At 42.2% G+C, this 17,557-nt stretch overlaps 1 pseudogene; it reads left to right on the top strand.

Annotated features, from left to right (window-relative positions):
- Nucleotides 1–11,471: 11,471 nt before the first annotated feature.
- On the top strand, nucleotides 11,472–11,950 carry LOC114696898 (annotated as a pseudogene).
- The last annotated feature ends 5,607 nt before the right edge of the window (nucleotides 11,951–17,557 follow it).

Genomic DNA, 17,557 nt, shown 5'->3' with positions numbered 1-17,557 from the left:
AGATCAAAGACAAATCATAATTCTGAAGGTATAAACTGGCTACCTCTTCTGGCCAATACTTGCTGCCACCTGCTGGCCAAAGCAGAAAACTGCAAGGAATGTCTAAATGGCCAAAAGTGAGTATGGTGAATTCTGTGGTAGCATTTATATGTAGCTGAGAGGGGTTAATTAAACAGAATTGAGCCTTTTAAAAATATTGTCTGTCCTACATTTATAGATAGCCTTTCATGATTATCATAAAGAAGAAAAAAGCATGTAGCTTATTGATGTCTGCCCAGGGAATAAATACTTTTCCTGCTTACCTACTCTTTTATTTCAAGATTCCCCTCTCACCTCAAAAACTGCAAAGTCATAGAGACTATTTCTTAATTATGATGATGGTGTCTCCTAAGATGTTGCCTTAAGGAAAAGTGATTCCTTTTGATGGGATATTGAAAATTGGAGGATTGGTGATGATTACAGGGCCCAGACTTAGCATTTTATTAAAACACAAGTGTTAGTTTTAAACTAAGGAGTTGACATAAAAATCCAGATTGCTATATTCTGTCAGAGAACTAGATAATTGTACCCCTATGGACTCTGTTTCCACATGTCAATGACAGGATATGGCTGAGCTTCACAGAAGAGACATGAGCTTTTCTGTCCATCACAGTCTCTATCACGTCCTGATCGCTCCATCCCAGAAGCCCATGGCCATTTTCCATTCATCATTCTTTTCCTTTATATCACCCATGTTAAGCAGGGCCCACTAGCTGCCCAATTTCACATTCTCCTGCTTTTTTGTCAGTGAGTGACATCAGTGGTCATCGGGGATGACACAGTTCTCACTAAGCCTTCTATTTCTCACCCTTTCCACACACTGGTAATCAAGGCAATGCATGCGAAAGGTTGTTGACAAGACTTCTGAAATAGTCTCCAAAGATGATTGACTCAACACGGAGGAACTCACTCCCACAAGCCCTACACATTCTTTGTCCTTTGTCTTCCTGCTCAAAGAACAGATGAGGGATGACGGGAGTTTGGGCAGCTCTCTTAGGCCCTGAGCTTATGTGAGGGTGAAGGCCAAGGACTCAGTTGGATGAAGAAAGGTCAAAACAAACAAAACAACAACAACAACAAAAAAACTCCTAACCCCCCGACAAGCATGGAGCTAACAAATTAATACACGTGTCCTGCTTAACAGTAATATAGAACTATCTTATTTGAGCCACTTACTCATACTTTCTCTTTAAAACACGGAATTCATTCTTAACTATAACATAGTTTTAACAACACTGGAACAGTGAAAGTCTGAGAGGGTTATACACAACAAGAAAAAAGGAGACAAGAGCCAGCAAGATGCCTCAGCAGGTAAATCCCCTTGCTCCCTAGCCTGACAGCCTGAGTTTAACTCCAGAGACCAGCAAAGTAGAAAGAAATAACCAACTCCATGAAATAAATTCATTCATTGCTTTTTTAATTCTGCCTCATGAGAATCCCCAGGACATGGGTGGAATGAAGCCAGATTCTTTGCCAAAATATCACAGGAAGGGCCCCTAGCCCAGTTGCTGATGAAGTCTTTGTTCCCCTGTAAAATCTCACAAGCTAAGCCTCTACTGTTTGCATTTCTCTCAGGAGTCTTAGCTTTCAGGATCCCAGTAGAACATCTTATTAATCTCTGCTCCCAACTTTCAATGGCTTTTACATCCAAAGGTCCAAACTTTCCCACAAAATGCATCAAAACCTTATGGTCAGGTATATCACATCAACACCCCACTCCTGATACCAATTTTTGTATTAGTTGCTTTTCTGTTGTTACGATAAAATACCCTAAGGGGAGGGGCAACTGAGGGCCTAGCAACAGGCACTGTCCAGATTTCCTGATCATGTGGAGTCTTTCTGAAGGCCTAGCAACAGGTGCTGTCAGGGCTCCTGATTGTGCCCAGCCAATGAGGGATGACCACGAAATGTCACCAGATCAGGACACAGCCTGGGTGCTGGGAGGAGTGTATATAAGGCTTTCCCTGTTATTGAATAAAGGAGTCTGCTGTTTGCCTTTTACCTGATTCCTGGGGTCTGTATTGTTGACTCTAAGCCTTCTCACCCCCTCCCCCAGGAAGCCATTAGGACCCACCAATAGGCAACTAAGGAAGAAAAAATTTATTTTGGCTTCTGGTCCAGAGACCCAGAGTCCACCAGGGAGAGGAAGACATGGGAGGAAGAGTAGGAAGCTGGCTGATCACATTTTCATTCATACACAGGAAGCAGAGAGACAGAGAAAACAGGAATTGAGGTGAGGTTATAAGCCCTGAAAACCTGCCCCTAGTGGCCTACTTCCTCCAGCAAAGCAAGGCTCTACCTCCCAAAGGTTCTTTAACTTTCCCAAAGAACACCACCAACTGGGGACCAAGTGTTCAAATACATGAGCCTATGGCGGGCATTTCTTATTCAAAGCACAACATTTTTTTTTTTAATTTGACATAGTTTTATTGTGTAACCAAGGATGGCCTCAAATACGTGTACCTCCTGCTTCAGCTCTCAAGTGCCAGAATTACAGGCATGTGCCAACATGCTAAAAACAGAAGAAAAAATTAAAGAGAAGAAAATAAATGAAAAGCAAGTAATATAAGCAAAGAGAGGATAGAAGAGGCAGAGAGGGCTAAGACGAAGAGGAGGGAACAAAAGGCACCTGAAAAGGTTCTGTTTGCATTATCCCAATGCTCTGTTTCATCAAGGATGTACTTGGAAGAAAATTTAAGAGGTTATTTTTACATACAGAAGTTGTATGGCTTTTTCTAGAGACCTCACAACAAATGTTCATTAAACCCAGGTGAGGCACTGGTAACAGACCAAAGAAACAATTCCACCCAAGTACAGCTTAGTGAGTTTATTGAAGTTAATTTCAGAAGTGTGGATGAAGGGGCTGATCTTGTGTGAATCAGCAACAGCATCACCAAAAAGTCCACACTAGTATGAATGACAACTCACAAAAATTGGAGCTCCCTACATAAGTTATAGGCAGGTGGGCCAGCAGGATAGTATTTTCTCCTTAGAAACTGTTACTGCTTGTACAACTTTGCAGAGGGCCTTTCTGGATCTTGCACATTTTAGGAACTTTCTGAATCTTTTAAGTGTCATTTACTTCCTGGGTCTTATGAACATCCCATCCTTCCCCCAAGAAGGGAATGTTTCAATTCAGAGGAAATAACTCCATAACACTCCAACCTGTTCTGTGGCTCTTACATTCATTCCAGGCCATTTTCATAAGGTACCCTTGTACTTGGAGTGGGTGATACAAACATCTAACTATTTTCCTTCATCTATACCTGAGCACTGGACTCCAGTGCCTAAAAAGTCACTTATTTCCAGAAGCCTGGGTTGATATGAGTCTTTGCAGTGATTACTGCCCCTTGAAAAAAACAAAAACAAACCCCCAAACAAGTTTCCCTTCATGGCCAAGACTGAGAGAAACAGTCATCTAGAGGTTTAAATGCAAATATTTTAGAAGACAGTTTGACAGGCATATCATACCAGAACAATAGCAGTTGCTGCCTTGCTGGGGTCTATGACATACTTAGTCATAGAATTTTGCCCTGTTTATTGTACCAGTTGTGAGTTCCCTTCTGTGGCACAGACCTTGAGTCCAGTCAGCAAGCAGTTGGTTGCATCCACAAGAGTTATCCAACTATTGCTCCAGTGTGCCCATCTTCCCTGGTAGGTTGGCACTGTGGCATGCAAGGTCCATAGTGAAACAGGACTTGTAGTGATAATTCTCCCTAAGAAGCCCGCATGGCACCTCTTGGCATCATGAAAGCCAGCCCAAAGGGATGGAGCTTCCAGCTCAATCCCAGCTTGATTTCTTTATGTCCTTAACCAAGGTATGGTGAGTTTTTGGCAAAAGAGATCCACCATCTAGTTCTGGCAAACAAACATCATTAGCAATATCCTCAGGGGCCTCACTGACCTCCTAGGGGGTGGCCCACCTGTCACTGAGATTTTCATTCAATTACTTTATGTCTCTTGGAGTGCATTTTTCATGCTTATAGGTTACATTCATTCAAACTCTTTAGCTTCTGTTTTACTGTTATTTCAAATGTTTTTCCAAATCTGTGAGACATTCAATACTCAGTATTATATTATATAACAAAATATTTTTTTTTTTTTAAACAAAGCCTGGCCAGCTCTCTGAAGGCCCACCATTGGATACTCCAAGTAAGTCAGTTGTTCTTACATGGCTAAGGAGATACTAATAAATAAATTAGATAGATAGATAGATAGATAGATAGGCAGGCAGGCAGACAGACAGACAGACAGACAGACAGATAGAAAAAAATGAAGGAAAACAAAATGTTAAAAGGATGAATATAACATGAAAACAAATCCCATCACAAATCAACTACTGAATCATTTATTGCTTCTGTGAATTGTTGCTCAGGCTTTAAAGCTTTCCAGAAGCTAACACAGCATTTGGAGTTTTGTTAATTTTCCCCAAAGGAACTTCAGCTCAACACAAAGCTTGCCACACTTGTCTTTGAGTGACCCAGACAGACCCATGGTATGCATTCATTACCTTTATCTCAACCACCTCTTGCTTGTCTTAACATTTTACAAATCTTAGGTACATTCCAATCTAAATTGTTTAGATCTGCCAAAGTCTCTCCTATCTCATAAAAGTCATGTCTCACCTTGGAGCTCAGCAAAGCCACTAAATCCCCATCCATTCTTTAGCTCTCTACTGGGTTAACCTCTTCCCTAATTTTCCTATCGGGTCCAAGAAACTGGGTGTCAAACACAGCCTTTATCCTGTTCAGTTTGGTCAATAACTCCTGGCCCTCCTCTATTGTCTTCTAGTCCCTGACATTCATAGAGGCACCAGCCAGTGGTTCCCAAGTGTCCCTAATGGCTCATATGAACCAATTCACCAGAGACAAATTTCCTTTATATTGTCTCAAGTTATGCAGCCTATGGATGGCTTTGCTCAGTTTCTCCACTTTCTTCCCATCTGCCATATTACTTATAGCCTCACAAGCCAGGATATCTCTTTTCTTTGTTTAAAGGTCTTTCCCAATTCAAGGGCAGAGTATTCCCTGATTACCATGTTTTCCTGCGTTGCTGTTATTGAGGCCTCATTTGCATAGTGAATCACAGATTTTCCTTTTTCCCTACTAAAGGTTTGGAATGAGGAGTATCTTCTATTAATTCTACCATGTTCTCTTCTTCCTAATTTCTTCCCATAGGTTCCAAGTTTTTGGATCCCTGGAGGGGCTCTTTAGCACAGATATAATTTGTGCTCTTTCTTTGAATCCTGAGAATTAGTAAGCCAATACCTCCATCTCCTCTTCCCTTCTTTCCACTTTCACTGTGAAATCAGATGCTAATGCAATAGATAGCATCTTCATTCTTTTTCCTATTGTAATTCTTCTCTTATGTGAGTAAGTCCTTTTTGGAAAGATAAGTGAGCCTCAGCTGCATATCTTATCATCTACAACAAAGGCCACACACAAGGGATATGCTAGTCATCCAACCTCATACTTACCACTTTCAAGGACTTCCATATATATTCTCTAGTCCATCATAGATTTGGCTCTATTTCATACTGGGTGGTAGACCTCACTCATTAAAGGGGCATGCTATGAGAAAGATGGCTAGCCTGTCACTCTCAGATAGTCAGGCCTTGGTCACATATCACCCCTTACACGACCTTGTAATCAACACTACAGCAAGAAGGCACACCATCCCATACCCATATGGGGAACCATAGACATATTGGGACTGACCCCTGAACCTTCCAACCTCACATGAATCATCCTCAGTTGCATAAATCAGCACCCACTGCAGGGACCATGCAACCATTACTCCCCAACTCAACCTTGGTTTCCTCACTTCCTGTTCAGGTACCAACTGCTTGACTTTTCTGGGGGGAGGGGGAGGTGGTAAACCAATGTCTATTCACCCCATATAGGACACCAACAACAGAGCAAAGAAATGATTCTACCAAGTATAACTTGGTGAACCAGTGAGTTTTATTGGGACTATTCACAGAAGAAGCATGAGTGAGAGATTAGTTACAGGAGCATGCATGATTCAAAGGCAATGGCACCACTGTTTTGGTTACTTTTCTATTGCTGTGCTAAGACACCGTGACCAAGACAACTCACAAAAGAAATAGTTAATTGGGCTTATAAGTTCAGAGGTGAGTCCTTGACCGTTGTAGCAGGAAACATGGCAGCAGGCAGGCAGGCTCTGGAGCAGTACTGACAGTGTAGATGTAGAGACAATAACCTTAAGACAGAGACAGACTTGGGGGGGGGGCGAGGCACTAACTCAGAATGGCATGGGCTTTTGAAATGTCAAAGTCCACCCCCAGTGACACACCTACTCCAGCAAGGCCACACTTTTTAATCCTTCCCAAAGAGTTCCACCAACTGGGGACTAAGAATTTTGCTGTGTAAGACTATGGCAGTTATTCCTAATTCAAACCACTACAGACCACCAAAAAGCCCACACCAGCATGAATGACAACTTACCTATCCAACATGTTCTGACAGTCCACAGGCTCACGGCCTGAGAGCAAAGGAGCCTCAAAGAGAAGAGTAAACTGATAAACTAAATCGCTGGCTGAACAAAACTGACAGCCAGATCACTAAAGCATGGAAGCTGCAAGTGTGGCGGTGAAGATCACTATGGCAACAGGGAACAAACAGAAACTTCCTTTTCCCATCTCTGCACAGACAGAGACCTGTAGATCTGACTGAACTTTTGAGAGCTTTTGGCAGGCCCACAGTTCTTCCTCTCCCCGACAGGATTTGACGGCTTTTCTCTAATTAGTCCTATTTTTTTCTCCTTATTTACTACATTCAGTCAATTATGACCCAACCAGCTGACACCTTATAAATTTGGACACTTTGTGGTTTTAGAGACAGAAGCACCAAGAGCTTGAAGGAAGAGAAGACAAGAAAGCCTTTGGAGTCCAGCTCCTGGGGGCCCTGACCCCAGATGACCCTTCTCTTTCCAGAGGATGAAACCAGAAGATTAAAGACCACCCCAAGAGTTGCTGAAGATAGGCTCCTCAGAGCCTTCCCCATTCTTGAGGCTTCTACCCTAGGCAGGGAGTTCACTTAGGCCAGCTCCCCGGGGACTCCATTTCTGGCTGCAGGCAAGGGAAATCCCTTCAGCTGTCTGGATGTTCTGTGTTGCGTGAGCTAATTGAAGAAAAGGTCACTCCAAGATGAATTTTTTAGGATGGACTGAACCTTGAACAGCATACAAAGACATATTTATTGATTGTTAGATAAAGTTGTTTTTCGGGTAAACTATTTCCTCATACCAAGGTCTCTAATTTAATCTATATGTTTCTCTAAAGGATAGCATCATGCCCTGCTACTTTAGTGCTTATTGTGTACCATTTGCAGTACCTAATAATCTATGATCTCCAGGTGTGCCAGAGCATCTTGTGACCAAAGTCATGCAAAGGCTGTAACACCCCCTCAGAAAAACAATCTTACAAGTCAGGGAAAACAATCACTCTGCTTTCCACAATAATTTCTTCAAGGTCAAGGTACTTCTGGAAAACAACTGTTCACTCTACTGTTCACCCTAGGAACAGCAACTGCTAGATTCCTACAACACTCAGCTACTCCAGGCTTTCAGAACTGCAGTTGCAGGCTTGAGCCTTGATGCGCTCAAGACCTACAAGATCTCAAACACTGCCCTGAGCTGTAACAGCTGCCTGCCAGCATTCCTCTGCTACCAAGAGTTCAAACCCACTCCAGTTAGTCCTGCCTGACAAGCTGCTGTTTTAGTAAACTTGTTCGTCCTGAACTGACACGAACTCTTCTCAGTCTGCCCACTTCATATTTAGAAGAGGGTGGGATAAGAACTTGATTGGAGATAAGAGATGGTTTCTACCAATCACTTCACTATGAGACACTCTTTCTCTTGAGGAGGGAATGTTTCAATTTAATAGAAATAGTTATACAACAGGAGGCAATATTTAAAAATTTCCTAACATCTACCATAGATCCTGTTTGTTCATGTCTTAGTTATTTTTCTATTGCTATGCTAGGATAACATGACCAAGGAAGCTTATAGAAGAAAGAGTTTATTGGGGCTTACAATGTCAGAAGGTGAGTTGTGGCCATCATGGCAGGGAGCATGGTAGGAGGAAGGCAAGCATGGCACTGGAGCAGTAGCTGAGAACTTACATCCACAAGCAGGAATCAGAGAGAGCTAGTTGAGAATGGCACGTGTTGTAGAATATTATTTTAAGGTGTGCTACTCTTGTTTATGTTGCATTTGTTTAACTCTGTGAAGCTGTGTTACTTTGACTATCTAGAACACCTGATGATGGTCTAATAAAGAGATGAACAGCCAATAACAAGGCAGAAGAAAGGATGAGTGGACCTGGCAAACAAAGAGTATAAGTAGAAGGAGAAATAAACAGAGTAGAGACCATAACTAGAAGGAGGAAAAGGAGAAAGAACAAGAGAACAAGGAGAGGAGGATGCTTGGGCCCAGCCACCCAGCCACCCAGCCAGCCATGGAGTAAGAGTGAAAGTAAGATATACAGAAGTAAGAAAAAAAAAAGTCCAGAGGCAAAAGATAGACAAGGATAATTTAAGTTAAGAAGAGCTGGCCAAAAAGCAAGCCAAGCTAAGGCCAGACATTTATAATCAAGAATAAGTCTCTGTGTGTGGTTGATTTGGGAGATGGGTGGAAGATCTTCCAAAAGAGTAAAAAAAAAAACAATAGACATGAGTTTTTAAAACTTCAAAGTCCATCTTCAGTGACATGCCTCCTCCAACAAGCCAAACTTCCTAATCATTCCCAAACAATTCTACCAACTGGGGACCAAGTATTCAAATGCATAAGCCTATGGAGGCCATTCTCATTCAAACCACTGCAGTTCAGTATTTTAAATTAATCTCTTAAGCTATTATATGTTTAAGGCACAGAACTTCTGGAATTCTAGTGTAGATACATATAAGCCTTCAAAATGAACACAATATAGACCATGCATATGGTCTAAGTCTACACCACCCTGAACATGCTTGATCTCAACTAAATTATTCATATGATAGAAACCCAAGATAGCTGGACATATTGTGAAATTATTCAAAAGAGTAATTTCTCCACTGAGCTCATTATAAATTACAGATGTAGTTTCCACTGGGTGATGTCAGATTCATTTTTTTTTTGTTTTTTTTTTTTGTTTTTCGAGACAGGGTTTCTCTGTGTAGTTTTGGTTTCTGAGCTCACTTGTAGACAGGCTGACCTCGAACTCACAGAGATCCGGCTGGCTCTGCTTCCCGAGTGCTGGGATTAAAGGCGTGCGCCACCACTGCCCAGCTTGTCAGATTCATTTTTAAAGACATTTTATTTTGAAGTATTTATATATGTCTGTGTGTCTGTGTACAGATTATGTACACAAATGCTGGTGCCCCCAGAGGCCAGAGGCATTGGGTCCCCTGTATGTGGAGTTACAGTCATGAACTGCCCAATGGGAGTTAGAAGTTGAACTTGGGGGCTCTGTGAGAACAGCATGTGTTCTTCACTTCTGAGCCATCTCCCCAGTCCAGTGATGACATCAAATTCTTGAGAGAGTACTCCTAGGTATTACAAGTACTTAGAAACCAACATCCTGTGGTACAAAGTATTTTAATACTTCCTGTGTCCATGTTTTGATCAGCAGCAGTAGTTAGTACATAGTTAACAGAAAAGATATAAAAGTAGCTCAAATTCTCAAAGAATGCCTTTTTCTCTTTTGGTCCACATGCCATCTCCAATTCCACTGGAAAAGAGTGTGAGATGCAGCTTTGCATTCAAGAAGTTTACAGGGCATTATCTTGCTTTTCAACTTGTTCAACAACTCTTATAATGGAGCTAGGGAAGGTTACAGGGCAGAGAGAGAAGGTAAACTGCTGAGCAACCATAACCAGGACATTAGCTGGGCCAATGAAAGTGTTGAACTGGAACAGACTTTTGGAAGATATTTTCCATCAAAATGTGCAAGTTGAACCTTCGTGCCCCTCCCTGCATCAACCAGCCAGCAGATGGAGGCTCTTCCTGGGGAGGGAGGCATTGGCAGCTCTCAGAAGCTGGGGGATGGTCTGCCTCCAGAGGGGAAGATGGACAGCTCCCTGCAGCATCCTCTTCCTATTATCTTTCTTTTTCCTTTCCTTCTTCCTTTCTGCTTTCCTTCCATCCTTCATTCTTTCCTTTCTATTGTCTATCTTTTGTTTGTTTTATGGTAGTCATTTCATTTCCTTCATGAGCCATAAGTAACTATTCTTGGCCCTTTGTTTCAAGTACTTGGATCAAATACAGAGCCAAATTTAATTACTAGGATTAGTTACAGTGAACAAGTCAAATTAAGTAGTAAGTTCAATGTGTTCTACCCTTTTGTGTAAAAAGAATAATTGTTATGAGTGAATAAACAAGGATTAGTCTAAATACTGTATTTGGAGGGCCAGGTGTTCAAGGTAGAGAGATACCAGTAATATGAAGCAACCAGGGACAAAGGAACAGTCTTTTCTCAAGAAAAAAAAAATGCCTCCTATGGTTCCCACAAGGCCTTCCTAATCCCTGACACATCCCTCACCTCCCATCATGATGACTGACATGCAACCCTGGCTCGCCTTGTAATGCTCTCAGCTGCTCCACATACTTGCCTTCCTAATGATTCTCATATCAAGAAGAAACATGATTGACTTTCATTCATTCTGAGTCCAGAGCTCACCGATGTGGCTTGTGTTTCTAGCCAAGGTAAGCTTCCCTACCATATGGATGTTAATTACAGACTCATATAAGCTGATTGATTAAAGTGAGGGCAATTGAATATATCCATGATTTTTTGCCGGTTCTGTGCAATGCCTTTTAATTGCCTGCATAAATGTGTTTAATGGCCTCTTTAATGCGGAAAATGAAGCTTTAAAGTAGATCATTTGGGAAATTAGAGATTTAAAGATTGAGGTGAAAATTATGGTTGGGTTCAACAGTGATTAAGAACCTAATTTCTTGAATAGTATTAAAACAAAACATTTAAAACAATCTGTATATTAAATTATATATCTATTGTGTGTATCATTTAGTTAGAGGTCCAGTGAAATAGGTAAATAAATTCAACTAAATAGTGTTTATTTACAATTGTGTCCAAAAATTTTTTCCAGATTCACAGGATAAAGTCTTTTAATGAAATTCCCGAGGGAGAAAACACTGAGATAGGTGAAGGTATACTAAAATAACTATGACAGCATATTTTATCAATATTGTTTCCTTTATGAATCATTAAGCAGAACGGTGCCTCAGAGGTCCTGTGTGGGTTGTTTCAACAGTGTTTGGACAGAAAAGACTAGAGGACTCCGTCTTTGTTAGCTTCCAGTCACCTTTCAGTCTCTCCAGTCACAGCCTCTAGGACCATCTCCTCAGCACGTTTGGCTCCTAGGACTAGACACACCGTCTCTTTGTGGTTAGCTCCATACTGAGGGTCCGCCATGACCGCCCAGATATGTCAAAATTCTTCCACCGAAATGGAAGCTGCCATGAACTGCCTGGTCAACCTGGACCTGCGGGCCTCCTACACCTACCCTCTCTGGGCTACGATTTTGATCGGGATGACGTGGCTCTGGAGGAAATTGGCCAAGGAGAAGCATGAGGGCTCAAGTTGCAGACCATTCACAGGGGCTGCGCACTCTTCCAGGATGTGCAGCAGCCATCTCAAGATGAGCGGGGTAGAACCCAGGAGGCCATGGAAGCTGCCTTGGCCCTGGAGAAGAACCTGAACCAGGCCCTCTTGAATCTTCATTCCCTGGATTCTGCCCGCACAGACCCTCATCTCTGTGACCTCCTGGATGAGGAGGTGAAGCTCATCAAGTAGATGGGCAACCACCTGACTAACCTCCGTAGGCTGGCCGTGCCATAGCCAATACAGACTGACATGCCCCAGCCGTCTCTGGGCATAGGGTATCTCTGAGCGGCTCTCAAGCACCTCTAGGAGGCCTCAGCTTCCAAGGGGCTCCCTCCTCTGCTCTGCACCAGCCAGCCTCAGGACCTCCACCGGCTTTCTAACTGCCCTGAAACCCCTCCCAAGTCTTGGGCCAAGTAAAAATAAAGCTTTTTGAAACAGGAAAAAAAAAAAAAAGCACTCTCACTGGGAGGAGAGAAGGGAAGGGAAACTGTGGTCTGGATGTAAAATAAATGAGTAAATATTTAAAAAAAAGAATTGCCGGGCGGTGGTGGCGCACGCCTTTAATTCCAGCACTCGGGAGGCAGAGCCAGGCGGATCTCTGTGAGTTCCAGGCCAGCCTGGGCTACCAAGTGAGTTCCAGGAAAGGCGCAAAGCTACACAGAGAAACCCTGTCTCGAAAAACCAAAAAAAAAAAAAAAAAAAAAAAAAAAAAAGAAAGAAAAAAGAAAAAAAATCATTAAGCACACCTAGAAATGTTTGTACACTAAAAAAGAGGGAAGTGACGGCCCAGTGAGGAAAGGCACTAGATATTCAAGCCTGATAACCCGGATTTGATCCTTGGAACCCATGTAAAGGTAGAAAGAGAGAACTACTCCACACGGTTGTCCTCTGATCTACACACACACACACACACACACACACACACACACACACACACAATGACACATGTCAGCCACACACATAAGTCATATACCCACACAATAATAACTAAAATCAAAAAAAAGAAATACATGAAGCTGGGTGGTGGTGGCTCACACCTTTAATCCAAGTACTCAGGAGGCAGAGGCAGGTGGATCTTTGTGAGTTCAAGGCCAGCCTGATCTACAGAGGGAGTTGCAGGATGATCAGGGCTATTACACAGAGAAACACTGTCTCAAACAAACAAACAAACAAAAACCACTTCTGCCCCTGCTCATGGCTGACAGGAGAAACAAGGCTCCTGAGTCCTTGTCCTGCAGCCTTGATTGATCAGGGGTTATGTGGTGAATTATTAGAATCTTTGGAACTCATAAGTGTTGTCTCTCTTCTTCCTTATGGCACATAAAGAGCTAGGTGTAAACATGCAAGTGTCTCAGCGAAGCACTGACTTGGAGGCTTTTGTTTGTTTGTTTGTCAAGACAGGGTTTCTCTATGTAGCACTGGATGGCCTCGAACTCACGCTATACACCAGGCTGTCCTCAAACTCAAAGAGATCCACTTGCCTCTGCCTCCTGCATGCTGGGATTAAAGGCATGCATCACCACTGACCAACTTGACTTGGAGTCTTATGTATAAGTATCTAGGGGTGGAAGATTTATTTTTAGGTTTTGGGAAACCTCCACACTCACTACCATAGTGGTTGAGCTTGTTTATGTTCCTTCCACCAGTGTATGATAGTTGCCATCTGTCTACATCCTTGCCAGATTTTGTTATTTTTCTTTTTGTAATTTGTACTTCCATTTCATTATGTGTATGTATGTGTCTGCATATTTGTATGTCTTCTGCCTGTGGGTGCCTACAAAGGCCAGAAGAGGGCATTGGATCCCCCGGAACTGGAGTTATAGGCAGTTGTGAGCTACCTGATGTGGGTGCTGGGAATCGAACTCTTTCACACTTAGTCCTTTGCAAGCACTCTTAACTGCTGAGTCCTTTCCTAGCTCCTGTTATTTGTTTTCTTGATGACTGACATTCTAACTGGGGTAAGAAAAAACCTCAGTGAATGTAGGTTTTTTTTTTTTTTTTTTTTTTTTTTTTTTGAGATAATGCCTCATGTACATCATGCTGGCCTTGATCTCCTAAATCTAGCCCAAGATGACCTTGGACTTCAGATCCTGCTGCCACCACCTTGCCAGTGCTGGGATTACACCAGCATGCCCAATTAATGAGATGCTAAGTGTTGAGTCTTGGGCTTTATGCATGCCAGGCAAGTACTCCTTCAAATGAGCTGCCTGCCTCATGTGATTTTGATTTTGATTTCTGATTGCTAGTGAGATTTGTAACATGAATTGTTAAATGGTATTATTATTATTAATAATAAACAACAACAACAAAAAAAACCTCTGAGCCAGATATTGGGGTGAATGCTGAAAGATCAGAGAAACAGAACAAGCCACAGCCAACCTCATCTTGTCTACTTCTCAGCTGGTTCTGGTTCCTCAGACTGCAAGCTTCTGAGTCCTCACCTCACCCAGAAGGGGCTTAGCTGAACTGCTTAAAAGCTTCTAGTTCCTGGTCCTCATGCCTTATATACCTTTCTGCTTCCTGCCATCACTTCCTGAGATTAAAGTGTGTGCGCTTCCTAAGCAAAGACGTGACATCTCAAATATTGGGATTAAAGGTGTGTGTCACCACTGCCTGGCTCTGTTTCCAGTATGGCCTTGAACTCACAGAGATCTAGATGGATCTCTGCCTCCTGAGTGATAGGATTAAAGGTGTGTGCCACCACTGTCTGGCCTCTATGTCTAATCTAGTGGCTGTTCTGTTCTGTTCTCTGATCCCCAGATAAGTTTTATTGGGGTGCACAATATATCAACCACAGAGGTTGATCTTTTTGTTTCATTTGTTTATTGGCCATTTGTATTTAATCTTTTCAGATTCATTTGAGGTTCATTTCATTGGTTTATTTATTGTGTTGTTAGACTTCTTTTTTAGGTGTTTGAATTCTCTGTATATTCTAGACATCATTCCTTTGTCCGATTTGGTTTTACCTGGCAACATGACACATTCTAGATTCATGTGACAGGAGAGTAACAGCGAGGGATTGTCTGGGTCAGGTTGGCTTGTAGTCATGCCTTTGAGGGACTGTTTTTATGTTAACCAATGTAGGAAGACCCAACCTAAACGTGGATGACATCATTCCCTGGATTCAGGTCTTGTCTTATATAATAGTGAGTTGTGGAAAGCACACACACATCCATATCTCTGTGGATATGACTAGCTGTTTTGAATTCCTTGATATGATGGACTGCAGCCTGGGATTGTGAGCTAAAACAAACTCTTCCTCTCATAAGCTGCTCTTTGTTGGGGTATTTCCTCTTAGCAAACAGAAAATAAACTAAAACAGATGTATAGATAGCCAAAGTTATCTCCCATTTTGTAGGCTGTTTCTACTTACTGTTTCCTTTGCTGTATGGAAAACTTTTTTTTTCCATTTAGTCTTCTCTCATACAGTACATCCTGAGCCTTACTTTTTCAGGAGGTTCCATTTGTCAATTGTTATCCTTATTTCCTGAGTGACTGTTTCTGTACTTTTCCCTCTAGCAGTACAGAGTTCCAGGTCTTCCCTTAAGGCCTTTAACCCCTTTGGAGTTAATTTATGTATAGGGTGAGCGATAGGTACTTGTTTCTTCCCCACATGTGTATATCCAGGTTTCAAAGCACCAATTGTTGAAGATGACATCTTCCATTTAATGTGTATATATCCTCTAACAAGGCCACACCTTGTAGTGGGAAGAGTGGAGTCAGGAGAGACACAAGCCCACCTCTGAAGGAGCAATAAGCTGTCAGCAGACTGGTAACACCATGGCCACGTGGCAACATATACATTAATAGGAATGGGTTAATTTAAGATGAAAGAGCTAGCTATCAAGAAGCTGAAGCCATAGACCATACAGTTTGTAACTAGATTCATCCAGAATGCTGGGTAAGGCAGGAAAACATGGTGCTGGAGAAGTAGCTGAGAGCTTGGCATCCTGATCCACAGGCAGCAGGCAAACAGAGAGAGAGAGACTGGGCTTGGCATGGGTTTTTGAAACTTTGAAGTCCACTCCAGCTATACATATCCTCTAAAAAGACCACACCTTTAGTTAGTGGGAAGTTTCTCTGCCAAGTGTAGCCAGAATTTTCTCTGGTCCTGCCTTACCCAGCAGTCTGGACAAATCTCTCCCACCCACGGTCCCACAGTTGATTATAAAATAATCACTCAGGGGCTTATACTAATTACAAACTGTATGGCTTCAGCTTCTTGGTAGCTAGCTCTTTCATCTTAACTTAACCCATTCCTATTAATGAATATGTTGCCACGTGGCCATGGTGTTACCGGTCTGCTGACAGCTTATTGCTCCTTTGGAGGCGGGCTTGTATCTCTCCTGACTCCACCCTTCTTCTTTCTGTGTCTCTGCTCGGATTTCCCACCTGGTTGTAAGCTTTCTTGCCATAGGCCAAAACAGCTTTATTTATTATCCAATGGTAGCCACACATATTCACAGCATATAGAAAGACATCCCACAGCAACATCTGTTCCAACAAGGCCACACTTTCTACTCCTTCCAAACAGTTGATCACCTGGGGACTAAGTATGCAAATATATGACCCTATAGGGGGCCACTGTCATTCAAACCTGTTGAATACCCATGGAGAGAATAGACATGCTTCTCTTAGGTTTTTATTGAAAATGATTTGAGTTTTTTGGTTTTTTTGTTTTTGTTTTTCCATTTAGTATAAGCCTGGCTGTGAAATGACCATATAGTTTCTATTGAACCTAAAAGAAGAGTGCAAATGTCTAACTTAACCAGTGAAGAATTATAGGAGCACAGCCAGTGAGCCTGATAAAACTACAACTGCCCTGTTCCAGCAGTGTGCATAGCCATGCATGTTAGCTACTTCCCCCTGAGCCAACTTGGAGTCTGCTGCTGCACCTGGTGATTGGTGATGCACAACCATCAGAATGCTGGGGGCTAATGAGAAAGACAACACAGCAAAGAGAGTCTCAGGCTGCCAATGGGAAATCGGGAGGGGGTGTGTAGGTTCACCTCATATCTACACTAAATGAGTCTGCTGCTTGCTTCTCACCTGACTTGCAGTGTCTGTGTTGTTGACTGTGTGCCTTCTCTCTCCCTCCCCAAGGGGTGTCCAGATAGAGTGACCCATAACAAATAATTAAAACTTCTTTTAGAAATTAATCCACTAGCCATACAACATTCAAGCAAAAAAAATAAAGTCAAAACAAATTTGCAATCAAATAAGACTTTCCTTAATTCTACATGAGATATAATTCTAAATGAGAAGCAAAATGTTTCAAAGAAAAAAAAATCAGCAGTAAAAATTAGTTAAAAATGTCATAAATTATTATTGATTTGGGCCCTCTAATCTGAAGTTTAGTTTAAAAGATACTTTGAATTTACTTTATAAAGAATAAGAATTTATTTATATACCACTATCAGTTTAAATTGGTGGTTATAGCCAGGTATGGTCATATAAGCCTTTAATCCTAGCACTCTCAAGGCAGATACAGATGGATCACTGTGAGTTCCAGGCCAGTCAGGGGTAAGCAGTTAGTTACAACCTCAAAATTGTAATTTATAATTGTTTGGCTGGAATCGCTAGCTCAGCCCCATTCCTCCCTCTCCAGATCCCACCCTCTTAGAAAGACTTCCAAAAGTCCAATTCCCCATTCCTGGAAGTCTCAGAGGCTCCTCCCCTGAGGTTGCCAATTCCCCAAGTCCCCACCCAAAGTGTTACAATTGGGCACAAACCCAGCTTGTGGAGGACACATCATCAATCCATGCCTACAGGGTATTTAAGCTCCCTCCTTTAGTTGGCCATGTGATTTCTCTCTTGTCCCCTTCCCCTGCCTCATCTCTGGGGGCTGGAGGGTCACCTGGGAGTGCTTTGCCCAAATAAACCTGGTCATAT

Source organism: Peromyscus leucopus, chromosome 1 (assembly GCF_004664715.2).
Source record: "Peromyscus leucopus breed LL Stock chromosome 1, UCI_PerLeu_2.1, whole genome shotgun sequence".
NCBI lineage: Eukaryota > Metazoa > Chordata > Mammalia > Rodentia > Cricetidae > Peromyscus > Peromyscus leucopus.
Note: the sequence above shows the minus strand (reverse complement) of the source record. Positions and strands in the feature narration are given on the sequence as shown.